We start from the raw sequence: 27,288 nt of genomic DNA, 5'->3' as shown, positions 1-27,288 counted from the left end.
GGCTAACTCATTTGGACCATAAAAAGGCTGCAACCGTCTAAATTGTGTGTACAATCATAACAAATAAAATTAAGTCAGAACATAATAGCACTATTGCAGTGAACTTACAAGTGTCCTCCTGTTCATTTTCCAATGTAGCAGTTGTTCTTGTTGTGAGCGTTTGGGAGCTGTGCGCTCTTCATTTTGTGTAGATCCATTCACATTCTGACCCACAGAAAAATCCTTTTCTTCAAGTGTACTACAATCTAATGGTTTACAAAGTCCAAAATCTGACAATTTCAAGTGTCCATATCTATCAAGTAATAAGTTGTCTGGCTTGATATCCCTGTAACACAAAATATTAAATAGACAAACTTATACTATATAACTAATTAAGTTTTCTTTAGTTTAAATTATAAACACATACACATGTAACTTCATACATCAAACAAACAAAGTTATAACAGATAAGCTTCACAATTATAACAGATATTCTGGAAATTAGCTTATAATAAGCTTCACAAATATAACAGATATTCTAAAAATATATATAATATTTATGATTAATCAAACACATTTTAATTATTTTTCAAGAATCACACCTAAAATTCACGATTTTCAGTAGGCACAATTCTCAGGTATAAAAAGCATTTTTTCTGGCAATTAATATTCCCTAATATTAATAATTTTTCTTTGAAAATAGATGCAATTTTACATACATAAACAGTTAATTTAAATTGGCTGCTACCAAAAATTCAGTGAAGTTACAGGCACGGGTGGATAGGATTTTTAACTTTCTATAATTAATTAAAATAGCGCGAGTGAGAAAGAAGTAATAACAACACTGGATGATGCACATCCTATTATACCTCAACATGGAATATATACAACCTTATTCTATGGACAGGTCATGTTTATCTTAATGAAAATGGCCATATATATAGCAGCATTATTATTCCACCTTTATCTACGGACATGTCACGTTTGATAAGCCAAATATTTTTTTTTATTAATATTGGATCTTAAGCACAAAGATGCAGCAGAACACGAGTACATGTGTTATACAAGTTCTGAGATATGTAGCAGCAGAAGCAACCTTCACCTATCACACAAGCCATGACAAACCAAAGTAACACAACTAAAGACCTGAAAACAATAAAGCCCATTTTAGTTGAATTTTCCAAGTAACTCGGTGCAGTGATTGCCCCTCTACATGCTACATGCATCTCATACTGCTAAAGCGTCATCATTGGCAAGACCATTATAGCTAATTTGACTGGTTGGTATATAACATAAAAAGATCAGTTAATAATAATTTATCTCAACAAGGGCTTCTTGGGCTAAAATTTTACCTGTAGCCTATCCCCATTTCAGGATAATATATAATCTCAGATAAATGCAATATGGATGGTGGCAATAGAAAATTATTGGTGAAATGTTCACAGGTATAATCATCATAAACCTTAAAAGAAAATAATCAAGAGAGCTTTGGACTACCTGTATCTCTGTTCCTTTCACTTTGTATGTTGACCATATCATAATATCAAGAGGACAGATTAATTAATTAGCATCAACTGGAGACAAGAACAGAAGCTACGTTCCACTTCAATTCTTTGTATTATGTGTAGGGTGGGTGTGAAATGATATAATAAGACCCCATTATCCATTAATTAACCCCCCTTCTAAGCAAAGGAGAAATTACTAACGACAAATTTATTATCAAAATCATAGTCATTATCAGTATACATCAATCACTAACACTACTATAGCCACTTACTTATTATAACCATAATTGCTCTAATAGGACAAGCAAATAATCAAATTAAGTGTGAGAATATGAGCTTCACATATCAACAGAAGTTTGATTTTAAAATACAAAATGTAATTATAGAAACGTGACAGAAGTGGATGAACAACAGAGTAGAAGAATTATAATTTTGTGTTGTAAATATATTATAATTTTGTGACAGAAGTGGATTCAAGGGAAAGGGCTTCTCTGAGGGAAAGAAGCTTCTAGATGATGCTTGCACGAAACAAAGGATTAGGGGAAAGGGCTTATGCCCGCGCGCGGGGAAGGAGGAATGCTTGTCTATATTACCTTAAGCAATGGACGCACGACTTCTTTCTCCGCTTCAAAATCAACACCGGCAACCGTCCTTGCTCTCCTTTCTACGATCCAAAATCAACGAGTTTTTTTCTCTAGTTCAAAATCAATTCCGAATAACAAAATCATCGATTCAAAATACAACACCAGAGAAAAATCGACTCCAATATCTCGATCTACAATGTTTCCATGCGATAAACCAGTAAATGAAGTAGAAACTGAAAACAAAAAATGCTATGAATTTTGAAACCTCTTCCTTCGTTAGAGGAGCGGTCTGGTGCAAAGGATTCTCCACCGGCTTCGCGAGTTCGACGGTTAGTGGAACTGAAACATAAATAACGCGAATCGTAGCACAATACAGAGCGAGACGGCGCAAGATAGTGAGTGAAGTTCGATTGTGATACCTTGAGTGGGTCGCCTACTATGCAGGACATTCAGAAACTCTGATAGGAGCTTGCTCTGAGATTCTTCAATGCTTTCTCCTTAAAATTTAGAAAGAACTTTTAAGATCCGTCCTTTAAAGAGTTGATCTTAAAAGTACTTTTAAGATCGGTTAAAATATGACCGATCTTAAAAGTTGTAACTTTATTTACAAAAATGCCACCGTGTCACTTTTAAGATCGGCTAAAATATGACCGATCTTAAAAGTTGTAACTTTATTTACAAAAATACCACTGTGTCTCTTTTAAGATCGACTAAAATATGACCGATCTTAAAAGTTGTAACTTTATTTACGAAAATGCCACTATGTCACTTTTAAGATCGGCTAAAATATGACCGATCTTAAAAGTTGTAACTTTATTTACAAAAATGTCATCGTGTCACTTTTAAGATCGGTTAAAATGTGACCGATCTTAAAAGTTGTAACTTTATTTACAAAAATGCCATCGTGTCACTTTTAAGATCGGTTAAAATGTGACCGATCTTAAAATTTATAACTTTATTTACAAAAATGCCACCGTGTCACTTTTAAGATCGGTTAAAATGTGACCGATCTTAAAAGTTGTAATCTTATTTACAAAATTGCCACCGCATTACTTTTAAGATCGGTTCTCTAATAACCGATCTTAAAACCCCGATCTTAAAACTAATTTTTGTACTAGTGGACTCTTGGTAACTTCTGATAACTCCCTTCTTAAAATAATAAAAATAAAATAATAATAATAATACTAATTAATCAAATGACCATCACGTCCTTCCTTTCCCTTCCATAAAATAATTAATATAATTAAAGCATATCTTTTCCTTTTAATCAGATAACATAACACTACAAGAAGAATGCTAATTTCCGACGGATTTTTTTCCCGAAGAATTTAAATCCATCAAAAAAAGTGGCTTCGGAAAAAAAAATCTGTCGAAAATACCATATTCCGTCAAAAATTTCCGTCAGAAATTATAAATTTTGTTTAATTTTAATAATTTTATTAATATGACAACCCTCATATTTGGCCTCTCAAGGGTTCTATTTCACGACATTTCACTTTTTAGTGTGTTTTATCCTTACTTGCACAATTTCTAGGAAACTTCCCAGAAGGTCACCCATCCCTATATTACTCCAGGTCAAGCACGCTTAACGATGAAGTTCTTATGAGATAAGCTACCGAAATGTATATGCATGTTGTTAGTATAACTTGTACAAATTAATTCATTTAAGTCATCTTTAATTATACAATCTCATATTTGTACTATAATAATAATATATAATAATTTTATATTACGAATAATAATAATAATAATAATATATTTAATTATTCTTTATTTATATGTACTTACTTTTATAATTAACAACCTACTTATTTCTATTTAAAATTATAATTTAAATTATTTAATTTTATAATTTATAATGATAATATAATTTATAAAATTATAAATATTTATTTATTACATACGTATAAATTAAATTTTAACATTTTAAATAAATTATTAATTAATTTAATATATTTATTTATCTTAAATCAAACATATAAAATTCAAAAAATGTATTTATCCTTGTTTTATTTTCTAATTATCAACCATTAATAAAATACTAACTTAAAATCTTATCCAATTATATCACAATATTTTCATATCAAATTTAAAACCAGATATTAGTTATACAAAAATATTAAGATCATATAGTAAATTGTCAATAACTAAGATTTTAGTTAAATAATTAATGTTTCAATTATATTGTTAATTAGCAAATAATTTATTCCAAAGTTAATTAATTTTTTATATATTAATTATTAGTAAAATTTAATAACTTTAATTTAACAATTTGATCGATGAAATTCAACAAACACCATGAGTTATTAAGTGAAATAACTTTACTAAGAATTATTTTGTAAGTTATTTGATTCCTCCTCTCTCTCTATCTCTCTATATATATATATATAGAGAGAGAGAGAGAGGAGGGTTATACTAACACTGGTGTAACTTTTACTAAGTATTACACACTGCTCAATAACTTTATGTTAAAATGTGAATTTTGTAAATCCAACCGTTAGATTACTATAAAAAAATATAATAATATATAATAATTATATTACGAATAAAAAAATTAATAATAATAATAATATATTTAATTAATATTTATTTATATATACTTACTTTTATAATTAACAATCTACTTATTTCTATTTAAAATTATAATTTAAATTATTTATTTTTAGATCAAATATGTAAATTGTCAAAAAAATTGAAAATCATTTGATACTTCGTTTCATTAATTTGAATTAATGTATAAAATGATTTTATGATTATCCATCAATTTGAATTAATGAAATGAAGTATCAAATAATTTCAAATTTTCTAAAAATTTGCATATTTGATCTATGCATTAAGAATTTTAAATTGAACAGTTGGATCGTTGAAATTTAATATTGAACATAAGTTATTGATCGGAGTAAGTCTAGGTAAACTTACTCTTGGAGTAAAAATGATCTCTCTTCATATATTAAATTAGGTTATCATGTACCATTATATATACTAGGAGAAAGAGGAAACACACACTTCGTGTCTTTAAATATTTTTAAAAGTAAAATAATTAAAAATTATTTATTTCTTTCTTAAGAATTAAGGGTATAATTATCCATAATTATGGAAATAAAAATCAGTTACAAGATGACGTATATTTCCCTTCATCTATTACTATAGATAATCAAACAACTATTTAACTATTTATCTTCTATTCATTTTCTCTGTCTCTCTCTCTCTCTCTTTATATATATATATATATATATATATATATATATATATATATATATATATATATATATATATATATATATAAAAGTTATTATACTAACACCGGTGTAACTTTTACTAAGTATTACACACCGTTCAATAACTTTATATATTAAATGTAAATTTTGTAAATCTAACCGTTAGATTACTATAAAAATATAATAATATATAAGAATTATATTATGAATAATAATAATAATATATGTAATTAATCTTTATTTATATATACTTACTTTTATAATTAACAATCTACTTATTTCTATTTAAAATTATAATTTAAATTATTTAATTTTATAATTTATAATGATAATATAATTTATAAAATTATAAATATTTATTTATTACATACTTATAAATTAAATTTTAACATTTTGAATAAAAATTATTAATTAATTTAATATATTTATTTATCTTAAATCAAACATATAAAATTCAAAAAATATATTTATCCTTATTTTATTTTCTAATATAAAATTTTGTATATATGATTTAAGAGTAAAAAATTTTCAATTTAACGGTTGGATTTACAAAATTCTCATTTAATATAAAGTTATTGATCGGTGTAATACTTAACAAAAATTATACCTGTGTTATTATAACCCTCCTCAAATATATATATATATATATTTAAAATTTTATTGATTTTTTTAATATATGATTGACAATTTTTGTAAATAAATTCTTATACTTTCGAATATAAATTTGTCAAAAATATTTCATCAGTAATATAACTTTTCCTACGATTTGTTTTTCATCAAAAACATAAATTTTTTGACAGAAAAATCCGTCAGAAATTTCTGATGAATACAATAATTATAAATCACATCTCATAAATAAAATAGTGCTCATATAATTATTTAAATAATATCATAACTCTAAAATAATTACATTAAATACCAAAATAATAATTACAAATTATGTTTTATAACAAAAATATGCTCATATGAATACTTAAATAGTACCAAAAATCCCAAAATAAATACATTAACATACTGAAATAATTTCTAAAAAATTATTAATATAAGGTAAGAAAATTGGGGTGTTACATGAATATTATCAAAAACTAGCATGTTTTCTACAATGAGGTAGTAATGCTAGTTAAATGAAGCAAGAAGAGTAATCAAATGAAATACTAAGTATTTTTAATAGTGGTCCACCTCAATCATTGAGATTATGTTCAATTTTCAATCCAACCAGATATAATTTCACTATCTTTACACCAAAATACAAGTATTCTTTTATCAAGTCGCACTTCTAGCTCAACCCTAAGTATTCTTTGACTTGCCTATTCAAGCAACTATGTAACACCCTATGTTTTTGCAATTAGATTAATAATATATGTTTATTATAAAATTTAAAGGGTTGAGGTTATAGAACATTTTATGGTAAAATTATGTTTATATATTTGTTTTGATTAAGCTACTTCAAGCGTAGATGGATTTCCATCGAGCACTACCCATATGAAAGTTATTCCTTTACTTGAACTAGAAGGGTTTGTTTAAGTAATTTGAATTTGATGAGTGTGAGATAAATATACGTATTTGATAAACTACTTGAATGAGTTACATGACTCTTGTATGGAAAATTGTGTATATGGTAACTATATGTATGATGAATAATGTGACACCCTCTACCCCAACATACATATACAGTAATTATAAAAAAAATATATATAATTTTACATCAATAAAAATCAAATTTCCAACTACGTAAGGGTAAAAAGTTCACATTCATAAACTTAATCCAAATAACATGTAGAGAAATTACAAGGAAATGAAACTGAGTTTTTTTCAAAATGATTTAATAAAAATAACATTCCAATCTAATCCTATTTAAGCCCCGATGTCACATGTCCTATCAGAGCAAATCCCAACATAGAAGCCTAAGCTTCATCACCAACATCATCAGCCTCATGCTGATAATAACCTGTATGACAGTTAGAGAAAACAACACAAGAGAAAAGGGAGTAAGAAACATCTCACTCTGACTCACAGTGTAGAAATATATGCCAAATAGCCAAACACAAACAAAAACAAGTATAAGATAGATAAATTAATAATAACATCACACTTTTCCAAGACATAAACCATCACTTTATCATATAACATTAAGAATGCATATGCATGGACACGGACTACATATTATCATGCATGTGGCGCCAGTAAAATATCACATGGCATATTGCCGCTAGCAATACACGAAGAGTAGTCTAGGAGTACATGCCGGGTCACACCCTCTGCGCACTCTCACTAGAAGGATATACTACCAGAGTCTCGTCGGGATAGCTAAGCCGCGCAAGATACATCCCATGCACACAATGGGCGAGACTGGGACTTCCAAACCGAGCTATCCCCAAGGACTAATCCCCAAAGCTTTTATACTAGGGGGCCTTCTCTGGCGGTGTATTCCATATCGTACCCTTAAAACACTTATGCAAATGATGCATGTCATTCAAGACTCTATGCATTCTCATATCTCATTATCATTTCTCATTCCCATATCATATTATCATGTCTCATTATCACTTTTCACATCATCTCATCATATTCACATAGTCATCACTTTTCACATCATCTCATCATATTCACATAATCATCATTTTTCACATCATCTCATCATATTCACATAGTGTCTACAGAGCACTCAAAATCATATCAAAACTGATCTATTTTCAAAAATAAACACATATTTATACATCTCATTCAACAAGCAATACATCAGAACAATCAGAAAGCAAAACAGAAAATATTCATATTTTGCCTGTTTCTCATAGGGTTCCCACAGGAATCCACAGAGCACTCTAATTCATATCAAAACTTGTTTATTTTCAAGATTATATACATATTTACACTCAGCAAATATCAAGAAACACAACAGAAAACTCAGAATGTAAAACAGAAAACATTTAAAATTTGCCTCTTACAATTATCAATGCATTCCCTTAGGGTTTCCATAGGAACCCATAGAAATCTCAATTCATACGATTAATTACATATAAGAAAACAATAGACAAAACAAATACAATTGGGAAAAACCCCTCATACATAAGCATACAAAAAAAGCAACAAACACAGGATTGGGGGTGAATCCCACTACCCAGCATATAATCCCACACTCAAAGCGAGGTTTCTCACTCCCCCTTACCTGGATGAGCAGAAGACGGATGGTCTTGGTGTGATCTAAGATCGTTCCTGAGTACTCTTCCTTAGAGCTCTTTGTTTCTCCTCTCTTTTTTTTTTCTAACCCCTCAGAATGCAAATGAGGCAGATAGGGTTAACACTACCTGATTCCTTTCTTAAAATTAATCTATTGGGCTGGGTCAACCCAACCCATTTTCCTTCTCTTCTAACCCACTTCTCTTTCTCCTCAAAATAATTAAATAAAATAAATACATGTATATTATAAAATATTTTTCCTCTATAATAATAATATATTTCTGACCCAAAATATAATAATAAATTTCAATAACAAAATATCATATAAAATCAACCTTCTCTTAAAACATATAAATATTTATTTAAAAATACTAATAAAAATACTTATTTAATACGTACAAAATAATTGTCCAAAATAATAATTATTTAAAACGTACAAAATAATATTTCTATATAATTATTAAAATAATTATGATCAAATACCATATAATAATAATAATAACAATAACCTTTTTGCAAACTGGGGTGTTACAAATAACAATTGTGAGCATGACAAATCGAATGTATGACAGATCATTGGGTGGCAAATCGTTGGGTGGAAAATCATTGAGTATATGTATATACATAGTGATTTCATGATATAAAAGGGTTTGTGTGACATACATGATATGCACACAAATTGACAAATTGTTTCATATGCACTGGACATATCTTGAGATTGATACCATATGCATGCAAATCAAAAGTCGTATCCATTGCATTCCATAATTGCATGTACATGAATTATTTATGTTCAATGTGTTATGAATGAGTGATTGTGTGATAGTGGTAAATGATGATTTGTTATGAATGAGTGTTTGTGTGATGGTGGTAAATGATGATGTGTTATGAATGAGTGATTGCATGATAGTGATAAATGAGTTAATTGATAATGAATGTATTCGTTAATGTCATGTCATTGTATGAATAATGAATAGAGTGTGTTTGACTATTTATTTCTTATTCTATGCCATGAACTAGAGTGAAAAGGTTTCTTACACCCCTTTGCTTCCATGTCCTGACTATATGTATGTTGTTGCAGGTACTGCTCATCAAGATCTTGATGATGTCAATGATACGACTTAATCCTTGTCTTGGGAGTGCGCTAATAAGATATGTAACATCGGGGCTTAAATTAGGAATAATGTTTTTATTAATTCTTATTATATGATTCATGTTTAGTTTTATGTTTTCGCATAGTATGGAGTTTGTTTTAGAGTTCGTTATGTGATATTCTTTACCCTATGTTAGAGATTTATTCATGCATGGATTTGGAGTATTTCATATATTTGTTTAGGAATGGGAATAGGTCAGACCTTAAACAGGAAACTACGACCTGACCTCTTTAAAGTCTGACCTGACCTAGTTTGTTTAATAAAAAGATCAAGTTTAGACTTTTAAAAAAACCTATTTATTTATATAATATAATAAAAAATTAATATAAATTATTAAAAATATAAATAAATAAATTTATAAAAAATTATTAATATTTAAATTATTTTTTATATAATTATTTTTTTCATATAGGTTTATAAGTTTACAACTTGTGCATGAGTGTACATCAACATATATACATGGTTACGCATGAATTGTCCCTTCAACAGAAATGATTCAATTTTTCTCCTATATTTATTTTAAAATTTAAATTTTAATAATATTGAGTAAACTATATTTTAAAAATAATTTTTTTGATTTTTAAAAATTAAGTTTATTGGCCTAGTTAACATTAATAATTTAAATAGGCTAACAGGTTAGGCTAAGCTTTAAAAAGGCTAGACTTATTAAAAAAAAAACATATGATAGATAATATGTCAAATTTAGGCTTTAATTTTGTAGAACAAGTGCAACTTATATATTCAAAGTCTGGTTTAGCCTGACTTATTCCCATCCCTATATGTGTTTAGGAGTTTTAAATTATCTATGTTTATGGGGTAAAGGGTGTCACAAGCTACCTAAGTAATCTTTTAACAGCAAGTCTCTCCAAACTTAAAAACCAAGTATTCTTTTACTGTCTAGCCTTTTCAAATTCAAGACAAGTATTCTTTTACATACAAGTCTCTTCAGACTCAACAACCAAGTATTCTTTTATATAGTCAAGCCTTTTTAAGCTTAAAACAAGTATTCTTTTACAAACAAGTCTCTCCAAGTTCAACCTTATAACAATGGTTATGAAGGTTACATAAATATCATATTTGTCTCACTTAGACATTATACAACCAATTTACAAAGTAATGAGTGTTTACAAGAAAGAATGAATTTTTCAGAGAATAAGTTTTTGTACAAATATATATAACATTTTTGTCCTTCTTGTGCTTTTAAACTTCTTATATAGTACCCTAGAGAAGATGATCATTGCAACACTTTGAGTCCAGTTCACAAGTTTGCTTCATTTGTCTTCATCATCTTCCCTTGTGGTGGTAGGTAATTGTTTGGCACATTTAATACAAACATTAAATGTATTTCACCATATGGTACCTCTTATCTGATCAAGGAGACTACTTATCAACTTTCCATTCCAAACAAAGCTTGTAAAAGCAATGTTAGCGTAGAGCAATAGTGACTTTATCTACTTTTTTTTATGTGATTTCAAGGATTTGGTTCAAAAGAAAATCATGATTCTTCTCTTTAACAGATTTGTGAGTTTTGAGATGATCTTTCAATTTGATTTATTAAGAAATGAAACATTCAAAGTAAACATTGTCATTAGTCTCAATAAACAATAAATATTTAATGTATATCAAACAAACTATATGCTTTATCTAATTAACAATCATCTTATAGATGATCTGTGTCTTACACTTCATGCCTTTCAAAGATTTGTTTAAGTGATGTTTTTGCAAACATTTCTTCTACATATAAAAAAAAAATCTTTGTTCATTAGCACTTAAACTTTGAGTTTAAGGGATCATCTTTTGACTTAATTAACAATATGCATGTGACACTAGTAAAATTAATTGTTAACTATTGCCTAAAGGCCATTGCCTAAAGGCACAAAACTTTCAATTGTTGCCCGAAGCCACCACTTGAAGGCTCACAATTATCAACTGTTGCCTGAAGGCCACTCTCCAAAGGCTCCCAAGTATCAACTATTGCCCGAAGGCCATCGCTTGAAGGCTCACAACTGTCAACTGTTGCCCAAAAGCCATCACTTGAAGGCTCCCAACTATCAATTATTGCCCGAAGGTCACCGCTTGAAAGCTAAATCTTAGTTATACGTATGATGCATGTCAAACAAGACTCAATGTATTATCATATTATAACAATACGCATTATAAATGTATGTCAATTTACTTGTCATAATAGTCTCATCCATATACAAGGCAAAACCTCATTCACTTTATCGAGACATGAATGTACATACTCAAACAATTTACCATTTAATGATTTGTCATACACATTTCATTTACAACATTCAATTCTTATAACTTTGTAATTTCATATTCAAATATATCCATCAATTAATATAAGAATCATTTCTTAGATAAGATAACCAACACATAACACATTGTTTCACACAAGAGTTACATGTTCACATTTCAAACACACATTTACACACTTTAACTTGATACACCTCTAGTCATTGACAATTAACTCACGTTATAACTTATTTACAATTGTTCTCTCTCATGATTTCTCTTTCCTAAATATTGTTATAGGTACCTCAAACCATTTATAAGATCAAACACCTAAAGGGTAACACTATTCATTATCATTATTCACAAACTATACTTTCATAACTTAATCTTCTAAGGCATTGTGTTGTCCAAACACCTTAGCTAGAGCTATACATTCAACACAACATCTTATTTCATGCCAACATACTCACATCATAATTAATTGAACAATTAAGACATAACATACCATTCACCACATCATGCTATCAATTCAATACTAAAGCGGTAGATACAATCTATATACATTTGTGTCAAGACATCACACCACAGTCCATAACTCAATTCCACATCACATACACAATATAGATAAGTCCACACAAAACAATGGTTCATATACCCCTCAAGAAATTCACCACGAAACCACATCTCATCATTATACATATATGAACTAATTCTACAACCTAGTATCATACTACTTTAAACAAATTTTCAAGTCACATGATAACACCTTAGAACATCAGAATAGCATATGTCTTCCTTTGACACCTATCAAAGAAAACAACATACAGAGAGTTATACTCATCCAAATAACTTGAATAACTCAATCAATTATTAACATTTTTACACAATTCTAGAGTCTAAATTATATCCCCAAGTGTCTACTTTCTAACTCAACAAACAAAACTTGATTTGGTTAATCACACAGAAATATACCACAAAAATACTAAGGTACATCCACAAGGAAAAATCTCCCAATTACTCATCAATTCATATAATTAAGGGTGTTCATCAATCTACAAGAACCCTAACTTATAGAACACATCCCAATAAATCCAATCATCCTCTAAGTCATCAATTTTACCAAATAATATCACAACCAAATTTATAAATCAATATGAAACCCGATTGAATCATCAATTTCACAAAACAACCTTCCAATTATCAAAACCTCAATCCTTCATGAACCCTAACTCACAGGCACAAAACAACTCAATCTTTCTCTCAGAACATCAATTTTAACAATTCTTCACATATTCATAATCATAAACACATACAGAATCTCATAATCCTAACAACTCTCCAAACAAAAACAATTATAAAATTATAAAAAATTCCACAAGAACTTCTCCACCCATTCCCCCATGTGACTCTACACCTAAATCTCTCATTTTCCCTCGTACCTGGTTGCGTTAATCAGAATACTCTTGATGTAGTGGAAGTTGCTCTTGATCTCTTCTTGGGTACTCCTCCTCAGAGCTATTATTTTTCCTTTCTTTTTTTCTTACTCTTTCAAAAAATGCTAAATGAGTCTAATGAGGGTTAATCTGCTAACCTCTTCTTTACATTCCCTCGGGCCGGGTCAACCCAACTCATTCCCTTTCCCAACCCACCTCTCATTTTTCTCAAAATAATTAAATAAAAAAATACACATACTATATAAAAAATTTTCCTCTATAATAATAATAATAATAATATTTTTCTGACCAAAAATATATAATAATATAATTTCAATATTAAAATATCATATAAAATCAAGCTTTTAGATTTTATAATAAAACATATAATTTATCAACTCCCAAATTATCCCTTAAAACATATAAATAATTATTTAAAATGTTAATAAAAATACTTATTTAATACATATAAATAATTATCCAAAATAATAATTATTTAAAACGTACAAAATAATATTCCTCTATAATTATAAAAATAATTTTGACTAAATACCATATAATAATAATAATAATAATAATAATAATAAAATTTTTTGAAAAATGAGTTGTTATAACATCCTATATCCAAAGTGAGATTACTCACTCCCTTATATCTCGATCAATGCTTGATGAAGGACGTGGACCTTTGGTGTATTCTTCTACAAGCCCAAATAATTATAACAAAATACAATAACTAATAATTAACAAATATATAATATGTAAAATAAATATATTTCTCCCTACACAATTGTAATCTATACTTATTATAAAAGGGATATATTTTAGTAATCACTCTTTTAGTCTCCACTTTTTAGTGGACCTTTATACTCTTGAATGTAAAAAAAAAATATTCTTATATCTTCTATAATTTCTATTATTTACCCCTCTAATATTATTATCATTTTATTATTACCTATAAAGGGAATAGGTTTTGATAACTACCATTTTGGTTTTTATTTTTGTATTTGACACTATTATCTTTAGATTTAATAAAATGTATTTTTTTCAAAATGTTTTTAAAAATAAATATTTTTTCCTTGCTAGTTAAAATAAAATATATAAACATTAAACAATTATAATAAAAAAAAAATTTCCAAACACCAATTATAACAAAACATCATAAAAACACATATTTCTCTAATAAATATTATACATAATAATTTTCACAAATATTAATTATTTAATTAAAATACTCATAATTATTAAAAGCCTCTAACATATTTTATAAAATCATTTAATTAATAAAAATATCCTTTTATTAATTTTAGAAAACTTGGGGTGTTACAATGATTACACTCCTCAACTAGTTATCTATAATCTATAACATATATAAAGGCAATAACCTCATTTAGTGTACACATTTTTTAGATGATTTTATCCTTAAATTTTTAAATAAAAAAATAATATTAAAAAGGCTTAATTGTGTTTTTGATCCCTTAAGTATTGCAATTGTGTAATTTTGATCCTCAAGATTTTAATCGAGTAATTTTAGTTTTTAAAAGATTGCAATTGTGTAATAAATACATTGAAGAAAATTATAATATGCGTTAACTTGAATAGAAAAATAATTGTATAATTTTAAAATATTGTGTGTATATATATATATATATATTAAAATTATTAAATTTTTAATGAGAGACTAAAATCGCACAATTATGATATTTGAAGGACTAAAATTGTTCCATTAAAAATTGAAGGACCAAAATCGCACAATTGCAATCTTTTAAGGACTAAAATTACTCAATTAAAACTTTAAGGATCAAAATTGTACAATTGCAATACTTGAGGGATAAAAAACGCAATTAAGCCTATTAAAAAAATAACTACTTTTACAAACACAAGACCTTGAGATTTGAGAACCAAGCATAGCACCAGTTTATCTAACAAAAAATGGTAATTCTTAGATATTTATTAAATAAAATATGAAAGCATAAAGTGTTTCGACCCCACTAGTATATAATAAGCATTTAACTTGTGTATAGTATTTTTAGGAATTTCTTTTATAGTGTTTTTAGGCACTTTTTTATATATATAAAAGTGTGTTTAGATGGGGAATTTAAATGAAATAATTCTTTATTTTTGAAGAATTTCAAATGCCTTAGGGGTGAAATACGTTGTTTGAATGGAGGATTTTCAAAGAATTTGAAATTTAAGCATTTGTGAAGTTTCTTAAAATAATCTAATTTCAAATTCTTCAAAAATAGTAAGAATTTAAATTTTTCATATTTTTTCTTTCTTATCTCACCTATATATTATTTTCTTGTCTCTTAAGTTTCCTTTTGCCTCTTTCTATTCCATCTCTCAAACTCTATTTTCCATCTTTCTCCTTTTTTTTTCCTCTTTTCCAATTTCTTTTCTTAATTATTAAATATTCAAAAATATCAACAAATTTTTTAATTATTAAACATTCAAAAATTAAATTATTAAATATTATATAATATTGATTTAAAACTATTAAATATTTCAAATTAGCTAATATCTATTTTTTTATAAAATTTAATCTTAAAATCTTAAAATATATATATATATATATATATATATATATATATATGTGTGTGTGTGTGTGTGTGTGTGTATTAACCATAATGAAAATGAAATTACCATATCTAAATTAAGAATTTAAAATTTACGAAATTTAAATTGACTTGTAAAAAGAAGTATTTAAAAAATGATAGAAATTGAAAAGTAAAGTAACTAAAATTCCAAGAATTTCTAAAATTTCTCATCCAAACACACAAAAGAGAATTTTTAAGAAGTTTTTTTTAAATTTTTTTTTATCTATTTCAATTTGAATTTTTAACATATAAAATTATATTTAATAGTAAATAAATTATAATTACTTAAAAACAATCCTTTTTCTCACCCACGTTAACTTGTGCCCGAGGGTTTGGCAAGGACCCTTGAAACCTTTAACACCCTACCCTGCACACATATATTAATTGAACTTCATAACAAATGATATAAAAATTTCCTAATCCATGCATAAATAATCAAAGTGAAATCTCTATATGGGGTACAGAGTCTCATGTAACAGCCCAATTTTTATATAATGTATGAGGGCCTAGAAGCTCAATAAGGGTAATTTAGTAATTCGCAAGGGTGTTTTAGTAGCCCAGAACGGCCCGTTCCCAAATCGGAACGGACCGTTCCAAAATACAAAAATCATCTACAAATTCTATATGGGAACGGGGCGTTCCATATTGAGAACGGGCCGTTCCAAAATATGACCGTTGTGAGTATTAAATGCACCCCAGAACGGGCCGTTCTGGTTTGAGAACGGGCCGTTCTAGATGTGGTTTTTAGTCGTGAGTTAAGGGTCCAGAACGGGCCGTTCTAGATTTGGAACGGGCCATTCCGGCGAAGCCTGATGTCTATAAATAGAGCGCTCTGCCACTCCCAAAAAGCACACCTCTCATTTTCTGATTTCTTTTCTTCTGCTCTCTCTTCTTTCCCTTTACTTTCTGCTTCAGATCGAGGGGAACCCAGCGAGGGAGACCAACCAGATCTTGTGTAGGTTCAGCTTCTACATATCAAGGTACGGGGGAAAAGGGAATTATTTATATGTAGAGTTACATGAGGGGATTGGGTAGAGGAAGAACCCTTAAGATTATGAGTAATTTTATAATTATTTCTGTTTGGAGAATTATTGATTTTATGTGATTCTGTATGAATTTAGGATTATGAATATATATTTTATTTGTAAAAATGATGCTCTGGGAGAGATAACAAAATTATAGAAAAGTGCCTGTAAGTTAGGTTTTGGAAAAATTGGATTATTTCTGTTTGAGAAATTGATGATCCCATTAGATTCTATATGTGTTGAGGATTAGAAATATATATTTAATTTGTAAAAATGATGATCTGAGAGGGAGAACGAAATTGTAGAAAAGTGTCTGTGAGCTAGGTTTTGGAACAATTGGGGGTTTCACTGTTTGTGTTAAAATTATATTAAATTGATAATTCCATTGATTATTATATTAATTTATGAATGTTATTATTGTATTGATTGATAAGAATTGATGATCTAGATGTGAATTGCTTGAAGGGTGTGTAAACCCTTATTTTGTTGGACTTATCTGTTGTGTATGTGATATGGAATTGTATTTGTGATATGGAATTGAGTTATAAGATGAGATGTGATGAATGTGAATATGATTATGATTGTGGTTCCTCACACTAATGACTAGAGATGGCACGACCCCTGATGGAGGAGGCCCATGGGCTAAGGGCCCAACTACTAGAGCAATGGCAAGAAGGATGCATGAAGAGTGGGCCCAAGCCCAAGAAAGGCCCATCACTTTATTTTGTTGGGCTTTAGCTCAAGCCCATTAGATTAGGGTTAGTATAGGGTTGGGCCTTGGTGCCTTGTATTTTCTTTTGGGCCTTGTATTTTCGGCCTTTTGTAGTGTAGGAATTACATGTAGAGGTCATTTGGAATTTAGGGTTAATTAAGGTTGCATGTGTATTTTCATTAGCATGTAATTAGAAGCACATTTGGTGTGCATTTCGGCCATGTGCAACTCATGCACATGGTGTGATCCGAAATGCAACTCAAATGGCCTCCTAATTACATGCCAAATGAGAGCACATGGAGGGGGTGGCCGGTTGGCACCAAAATTTGAATTTTAGAATTCAAATTTTGGCGCCTAGAGTTAAGTTAACCATACCATGGTTTTACTTAACTCTAGGTGAACCCAACTTAAACCCTTAACCTAATTTCACCTATAAATCTTCCTATGGCCGAGTCTTGTAGCACTTTTGGAATTAATTGAATGAGATTTCTTCACTTGAAACCTCTCCCTCTGAAAGTCATTTTGGTTTCCTACTCTACCCTCCTTGAGTGCTTCTCTTTGTAGAGCTAGGACACCCTTTTTTTCCGTGGAACTTAGCTAGAAGCAAGCTTCGGCCACCTTGAGTCTCTTTGGAGCTCCAATCCTTGACGCCTCTTCCAAGGATCCATGGAGACTTAAAGTTCTTCCTATGTGCATCCAAGTGGAAGCACATCAACCCCTGGGTAAGTGATGCTACAGGGAGGGCGTGACCCTGGCATGGTGTGAGATGAGTAAGACAATTAACACGTATCACTTATGTCAGTTGTGGCGTGGCCTTGGCATAGTGTTAATTGTAAGATTTGTGTGAATTGTGATGGATTTATGTAATTGTGAATTGAAATGTGAAGACGATGAATGATTGATAAATTATGATATATATATATATATATATATATATATATATATATAGATGTTTATAAATATTTCATTATGTAATGAGTTATCAAGAGATTATGTTGTGGTGTGTTTGTATGTGCTTTACATATAGATGTTTTCTTTTCTCACCGTATAACTTGTGGATGTTTTAGGTGAGGAAGATCCGACTATGAGTGACATCTAGAATGTCAACCATTAAGTTGTGGATGTGCTCTGATATTGTGACATCGAGGCAGAGGATTCTAGGATAAATTTTTTATATGTATTTAGAGTTATACCTTCTCTTTTGAAAACAATTTGTAAACTCTCAAGTTTTACTTTCTAAATTTCATTTTTAATTATTTTGGTTATTTATGAAGGATTTATGTGAACCCTTTTTACCATTGTAAATATTTTATTCTTTAGTTAATTACAAGATTTATTTATATATGTGTTGGGGTAGTAAGGGTGTCACATATAGTGGTATCAGAGCAGGTCGATCCAATCGGCCGTGTGTTATGAGTCTACTATGATTGTTTGGTAGATGAATGATGACATGAATTGATTGTGGAACTTATTGATATGCTAGTATGATGCTTGATTATGTTTGTTTTTATTTAATTGTGTGTACTTTAACAATGTTTTGCTTTATGATGAGGATAATGATGATGATGTTGATGTTTCCCTTGTGTTGTTAGTGTTGTGCTTACTTGTATATTATTTTCTCAGAATTTGGCTGAAAGACATGATATAGCTTAGTTGATGCTATTCATGATTGTTTATTTGTTTTTAGACTTCTTGCTTATGTAAGAAGTAGTGGTTGAGTGGTACCACTCGTGTTGCGAGCATATGTACTAGTAGTAGTGGATGAAGCCTTGTGCTAACCAACTAGAAATTATTAGAATCTTGGATGTGGGTAAGACATTGATTTGTCAAGTGTATTGAGAGTTTATGGTTGATGGAGTTTCTGGAATTTATAGTTTTAGTGATTGAATCCAAAGAGGTTGTATCTTAATTGGAAGTTTTGATATTCTTGATGAGAAAGTGAAATGTTGGTATTTTCCTCGAGTGTTGGTGTTTTTTAACCTTTTATAGTTTAAGTAACATGTGAGTTTTATTTTCTAAGTCTGTTGTGCTAGATATGTGAGTTGTTTTGGTTTAGGATTGTAGTGGGAAGCTTGAATAAGAAGTTGAGGTGTGAGTTTGGAAGGATTGAGGTATTTTTGTGGCTTTAAATATATTGATACACTATTGTTGTCTGGTGTAGAAGATATTTTCGCTGTAGTTTTGTTGTGCCAGTATGAGTACCGTATTGACATAATTAGATTTTGTGGTCTTCATGAAAGTTGTAGCCTTGGATGTTATCTTTCCAATGGAACTAGAATTAGATAAATTGGAGATCTAGAACTCTAGTTATAGCTACTTTGGTTATTAGAGGTCTAGTTGTAAGCGCTGATTATATCTGTTGTAATTTTTGAATTTTTAGCTAAGAATATGATCTTTTTAGAATCTCATGTCTTCATAAGAGTTGTAGCTTATTCTCTTAGCTTTCTTTGGAGATAAAGTTGAGATCAGTTGGATGAGTATAACTCTCCAGGTATCAATTTCTTTAACAGTTGTTGACTGGATATGTACGGTATCATGATGTTTTGAGTTGTTAGGCAGTGCAAGGATAAAAACCGATTTTGTCATGATGTTCTGAGATGTTGTCATGTGGATTGAGAGGTTGTTTAAGGTTGTATGATGCTATGTGGTAAAGTTGGTTCATGTACATGCTATATGGAATAAATGGTGATTGATTCGTACATGCTTAGGGATGATACATATTGAATGATTGAAGTAGGTATTCTAATATGATTTGTTATGTATTTATGTTGATATGTGGATAGATGACCTTAGGGATCAATTGGTGAATGTCGTGTGGTTAGTGAGATTGATCTTAGGGTGTGATATCATTATATTGGAGATGAGGATGAAGATGTATCCAAGATAGTTTTAGGCTGTTATCTAAGTGTGATTTTTGATTATATGAAGTGAGTTTTCTAGGCCCTGTAATTTCTAGCGGAGGTATAACGTAGATTTATCTAAGATAGAAGTTGTGCTTAAGTGAGAGATACTTGAGTCTATTAGTGAGGTTATGAGTTTCTTGGATTAGCTCATTGTTTTTGGATATTTATTGAGTAACTTTCTAAGATAGTGATGTTGTGTATTTTACTCGTATTTTAGCACTTTAATTCACAAGAATTCATAGCATAATCATGCATATCTTTCATGTTTTTAATAAATTTTTATATCATTTTCCTATTTTATGCTTTTCTTGGTATGTGTTGTGTTTTCTCTAAGCAGGATCAAGATTTAAGAATTAAAGAGGAAATGCTGAGCTACAGGGAAAATCACGGCCGTGATTCTAAATCACGCCCGTGATTCACCAGAGAAAATCACGGTCGTGATTCCCAATCACACCCGTGAACGCCACTGACCCTTCATAGATGTGCTCCAGAGAAGATCACGGTCGTGATTCTCAGTCACGGCCGTGATTCACTTCGCGTCCCAGCTGTTTAAGTTTTATGTTTTTATTTTTATTTTATCTTTGTAATTTTTATCTTGGTAGTTTTACCTTTTTACCCTTTTAGGTTATAAATTAGATTAGGTTAGCCTAGAACGGGGTTGGTTCGAGAGACAGTTTTCTAGTTTTTGACACTTGGAGAAGGTTGGGCGCCTGTGCCATCGACTCTAAGGTTTACTTTTCTTTTATTCTTTTCTTCTTGGAGAACTACTATGAACTCCTGTGAGTAGTTTCCCTTTTTCTGGGATCAGGGCTTAGCCTCTGAGAACCTCTTTATTAATGCACTATTCAGTTTCTTAATTTTATTCCAATTCTTGATCTGTTCTTTTATATTTTATATATGAACTTTAATATTATTGTTTTCATAATAACATTAATTAAGGATGAACTGAGAGGAGAACTTGATTATAATTATGATAAACAATTAATCTTAATTTTCATAATCATAGATAATTAGGGATGAACTGAGAGGAGAACCTAATTATCGGAACCTAAAGGAATAGACTTGAGTGTTAAATCACGAGAGTAGATTTAAGCTTTCGAGGAGCAATAGATTAACAAAGATCTTAACGGGTTTAATTGAACGTAATTACCACGAGAGTAAGGATTAATTTTAATTAAACACGTCCTCGTAGCCTGAGAAGGTGCAAGGATTAAATTAGGTTAAGACTACCTTCAAGATGGAATAGAATTAATTAATGAAAATAATAATTCAATAATGTTGGAACTCTTTGTGCGAACCCTAGATTCCCGGAAATCTCCTTATCTTATCTTAAAGTTTTATCTTATTCATTAATTGCATTACTATCTCTTTTACCATCAAATCTGATCTTATCATCTCAAAACAGAAATTCCATCTGTTTTAAAATTCAAATTAAAATACTAGTAATTCTAGGTCAAACACGTAGTCCCTGTGATTCGATATTTATTACTTGACGACAACCGTACACTTGCGGTTTTCCATACAACAAGTTTTTGGCGTCGTTGCCGGGGACTACGTCTCTTGATTTAAATTACAATTATTTTAATTCGAATTTAAAAAAAAAAAAAAATTTAAATAAATAAATAATTTTTTTTAGTGTTTACTTCTCCAATTCAGATTTCACGGGCCACTTTCTTCTTTTTTTTTTTGCAGTGCTTTAGGGTTAATGCAAAAGAGATCTCTACGTCTTGGGAAACCAACACCACTTGATCCTGAGATTGAAAGAACTCTCCTGAGAAGGAAAAGAAACCTTTCTAGAGAATTTGCCATGGCTGCACAACGAGATAATTTACCGCTTCGGGATTACTCTGCACCTATAGCTCGTGGGATACCTGGAGGGGAGATGCAAACTGGAGCTACTGTACCAGCTTCTCTGGTGAATATGCTCAAACAGAACACCTTTGGAGGACTACCATCAGAAGATCCTAATGACCACTTAGAGGGGTTCTTGGAAATCTGTGAGACCCAGCAATTTGATGATGAAGTTTCTGATGGAATGCGACTCCGCTTATTCTCACTCACCTTGAGAGATAAGGCAAAGGTGTGGCTAAGAACAGTGCCTAGAGAAAAGATAGCAACTTGGGAATTATGTGAAAGAGCTTTTCTAGAGAAATTCTTTCCTCCTTCTAAAACTAAAGAATTGAGGAAGAAAATCACTAATTTCCAACAAGGCACTGGAGAGACTATTTATGAAGCATGGGAGCGGTTCAAGGGATATCTTCAAGCATGCCCACAACATGGCTTCAACCGTTGGCTTACCATCCAATTTTTCTTTGAAGGATTGGACCAACAAAGCACCATGATATTAGACTCAGCAGCTGGAGGATCTTTCATGGGGAAACCTATTAATGACTGCATGATTATTTTGGAAAATGTAGCCTCAAATCACAGCCAATACAGTGAAAGAGAAGTCACAGCAAGGAAAGGAACTCCGGGGCGATATGAAGTGAACAATATTGAGTTACTCTTAGCAAAATTTGATACTCTTAATCAAAGGTTAGACAAGATGGAAAAAGCTAAGGTTAATTCAGTGGCTACAAATCAAGTATGTGACCTTTGTAGGGAACAAGGGCACACTGCAGTAGATTGTACCTCAATTTTTACTGGAGAAGAAGAAGATACTACTGAACAAGTGGCAGCTTCTCATAATTTCTATGACACTCCTCGAAGAGAGAAGAGTAATCCATATTCCAACACATACAACCCTGGTTGGAAGAATCATCCTAACTTTTCTTGGAAGAATAACCCAGTTCAAGGAAGTAGCAGTCAGCAACCTAATTTCCGTCCGCCCAATCACTTCATTAATGGGCAAGGAAATCCAGTACAGACACCCTCAATTCAACAAAGTGTTTCAAGATTAGAAAGCCTTATGGAGAATTTTGTCACTAATCAAAAACAGACCAATGATTCAATGGCAAATTCTATTCAAAACCTTGCTGTCAAGGTTGAGAATATTACTCTCCACAACAAGATGCTGGAAAATCAAATTGCACAGTTGATGCCTAGTTCAAGCAATTCTCCAGGTAAGTTCCCAGGTAAAACAGTTGCAAACCCAGCTGAAAATGTTAATGCTGTGACTTTAAGGAGTGGGAAGAAATTAGACGGACCTGTGTCTAATCAAAATGATAATATTGAGATTGATGAAGACGCTTCTCCTATGGTTGAAAAACCTGAAAAAGAGAGATTAGAAAAAGAAAAAATATCTTCATCAAAGCCTCAAACTGTTTATCACCCTCCAATTCCTTTTCCTCAAAGGTTAGCAAGGACTAAACTTGATAGACAATTTGAAAAATTTTTAAATATGATCAAACAAGTGTATGTAAACATTCCATTTGTAGAAGCTCTACAACAGATGCCTACATATGCTAAATTTCTTAAGGATCTTTTAGCTAACCGAAGGAAATTGGATGATAGAGAGACTGTTACATTGATCCATCATAATTTGCCCAAAAAACTTAAGGATCCTGGTAGTTTCTCTATACCTTGTCTCATTGGAAATCTAAGGTTTGAAAAAGCCTTATGTGACCTTGGGGCAAGTATCAGTTTAATGCCTTTATCAATTTGCAAGAAATTAGATATGGGAGAATTAAAGCCTACAGCAATGTCAATCCAGTTAGCAGATAGATCTATAAAATATCCCATAGGAATTTTAGAAGATGTTCCAGTTAAGATAGGTAAATTTTTAATTCCGGGAGATTTTGTTGTTTTAGAAATGGAAGAGGACAAACAAATACCAATCATACTAGGTAGACCATTTTTGGCTACAGCAGGCGTGATAGTAGATGTCAAACATGGAAAGCACATAGATCTTGAGGGGATTCAACCTAATTATGCTTGCTTGATCGATTCAAGTCCCCCGTGTAAAGAAAAAGATCCTCTAGTAGAAAGTCTTCTTGAGTCTTCAACAGATTGGCAAGAAGAAAACTCTCCAAAGTTAGAACTTAAACCACTTCCTTCATCTTTAAGGTATGAGTTTTTGGGGGCTAATTCCACTTATCCAGTCATAGTAAATTCAGCTTTAAATGAAAAAGAAACTGAAAAACTTCTCAATGAGTTGAGAAAATTTAGAAAAGTTATTGGATATACTATGGCTGATATAAAGGGAATTAGTTCTTCATTTTGTATGCATCGCATCTTCTTGGAGGAAGGATCCAAACCTTCTGTTGAAGCTCAAAGAAGACTAAATCCCAAGATGAAAGAAGAGGTAAAGAAAGAAATTTTGAAATTATTGGATGCTAAGGTAATTTATGCTATATCTGATAGTCCTTGGGTAAGTCCAGTTCATGTGGTTCCTAAGAAAGGTGGGATGACAGTAGTTAAAAATGATAATAATGAATTAATTCCCACAAGAACTGTGACTGGGTGGCGTATGTGTGTTGATTATAGAAAATTAAATAATGCCACTAGAAAGGATCACTTTCCCTTACCTTTTATTGATCAAATGCTTGAAAGGTTAGCAATGCATTCATACTTTTGTTATTTGGACGGATACTCCGGTTTTCATCAAATCCCTATTCATCCATTAGACCAAGAGAAAACTACTTTTACATGTCCCTATGGTACTTTTGCTTATAGGAGAATGCCTTTTGGCCTATGTAATGCACCTGCTACCTTTCAAAGATGTATGACTGCAATCTTTAGTGATTTATTAGAAAAAGAGATGGAAGTTTTCATGGATGACTTTTCAGTTTATGGTGTTTCCTTTGATGACTGTCTATTAAATCTAACTAAAGTATTGCAGCGTTGCTCTGAAGTGAATTTAGTCTTAAATTGGGAAAAATGTCATTTTATGGTACAAGAAGGAATTGTCTTAGGACACCTAATATCTGGGAGAGGAATTGAGGTAGATAGAGCAAAAATAGAAGTAATTGATAAATTGCCTCTTCCAATTGATGTTAAAGGTGTTAGAAGTTTCTTAGGGCATGCCGGTTTCTACCGAAGGTTTATTAAAGATTTTTCAAAAATCTCTAAACCATTATCTAATCTACTTGTGAAAGAGGTACCTTTTAACTTTGATGTTTCTTGTAAGAATGCATTCTACAGGTTGAAAGAAGCTCTCACTACAGCTCCTATTCTGCAAACTCCTGACTGGAGCCTTCCTTTTGAAATCATGTGTGATGCAAGTGACTATGCTATAGGAGCTGTATTGGGACAAAGAAAGGACAAGAAGGTTCATGCTATATACTATGCCAGCAAGACTCTTGATGAAGCCCAAGCCAATTATGCAACAACAGAAAAAGAATTGTTAGCAGTCGTCTATGCTTTTGAAAAGTTCAGATCTTATCTTGTGGGGTCTAAGGTTATTGTTTACACAGATCACTCTGCCCTAAAGTATCTTTTTAATAAAAAGGATGCTAAACCTAGGCTCCTCAGATGGATTCTCCTTTTACAAGAATTTGATTTAGAGATTGTGGACAGAAAGGGAGTAGACAATGTAGTAGCAGATCATCTCTCTCGACTTCCACAAGACCAAGCAACAAAGGAGGAACTCCCTATTAATGACAGCTTCCCAGACGAAAAGCTTTTAGCAGTTGTTGTGAAAAACAGTCCCTGGTATGCAGATTATGCGAATTACTTAGCATGTGGAGTCCTTCCTGAAGACTTTAATTATCAACAAAAGAAGAAATTCTTTAGTGACCTTAACAGCTTTATTTGGGATGAACCTTACCTATATAAGAGGTGTAGAGATGGTATCTACAGAAGGTGTATCTCAGAAGAAACAGCTCCTCACATCATTCACTCATGTCATTCTTCCGCATATGGAGGGCATGCTAGTACGTCAAAAACTGCAGCTAAAATTCTACAATCTGGTTTTTACTGGCCAAACTTATTTAAGGATACTTGGAAGATGGTAAATTCTTGTGACCAATGCCAAAGATCAGGGAATATATCCAGGAAACATGAAATGCCATTAAATGGGATTTTAGAAGTAGAAATTTTTGATGTATGGGGAGTAGATTACATGGGACCATTCCCAAGTTCTAAAGGTTACAAGTTCATATTAGTTGCAGTTGATTATGTGTCCAAGTGGGTAGAAGCGATTCCCGCTCAAACGAGTGATTCAAATACTGTCATTAAACTCTTCAAAAGAATTATATTTCCAAGATTTGGGGTCCCAAGAGCTGTGATCAGTGATGGAGGCTCACATTTTGTTGAAAGAAAGTTTGAATCTCTCTTAAAAAAATATGGAGTCACTCACAAGGTTGGTACACCTTATCACCCTCAAACAAGTGGACAGGTAGAAATATCCAACAGAGAAATCAAAAAGATTCTTGAGAAGACTGTATCTACAACAAGAAAGGACTGGTCTTTAAGATTAGATGAAGCTCTTTGGGCCTACAGGACTGCTTACAAAACACCTATTGGCATGTCTCCATTTAGGCTGATTTATGGCAAATCTTGCCATCTTCCTGTAGAGCTAGAACACAAGGCTTTGTGGGCAATAAAAAACTTCAACTATGACCTAAAGGATGCTGGAGAAAAAAGGAAATTGGAACTCAATGAGCTTGATGAAATCAGATTAGACTCATATGAAAATGCTAAGATTTACAAAGAAAGAACAAAGAGGTGGCATGACAAGCATATACATAGAAGAGAATTCAAGCAAGGGGACTCGGTGCTACTATTTAATTCCAGACTCAGATTGTTTCCTGGAAAATTGAAGTCAAGATGGTCAGGGCCTTTTACAGTTCAAAAAGTATATCCCTATGGAGCTGTAGAAATC

At 30.9% G+C, this 27,288-nt stretch overlaps 1 non-coding gene across 1 annotated transcript; it reads right to left on the bottom strand.

Moving 5' to 3' along the window:
• Nucleotides 1–22,701: 22,701 nt before the first annotated feature.
• Nucleotides 22,702–22,808, bottom strand: LOC145955348 (small nucleolar RNA R71). Its single transcript, XR_014431962.1, has one exon. It is a non-coding gene; the product is annotated as a small nucleolar RNA R71 (small nucleolar RNA).
• Nucleotides 22,809–27,288: the final 4,480 nt, after the last annotated feature.

The sequence above is a fragment of the Cajanus cajan genome, chromosome 2, assembly GCF_000230855.2.
Source record: "Cajanus cajan strain Asha chromosome 2, NIPB_CcT2T_4, whole genome shotgun sequence".
Classification (NCBI taxonomy): Eukaryota; Viridiplantae; Streptophyta; class Magnoliopsida; order Fabales; family Fabaceae; genus Cajanus; species Cajanus cajan.
Note: the sequence above shows the minus strand (reverse complement) of the source record. Positions and strands in the feature narration are given on the sequence as shown.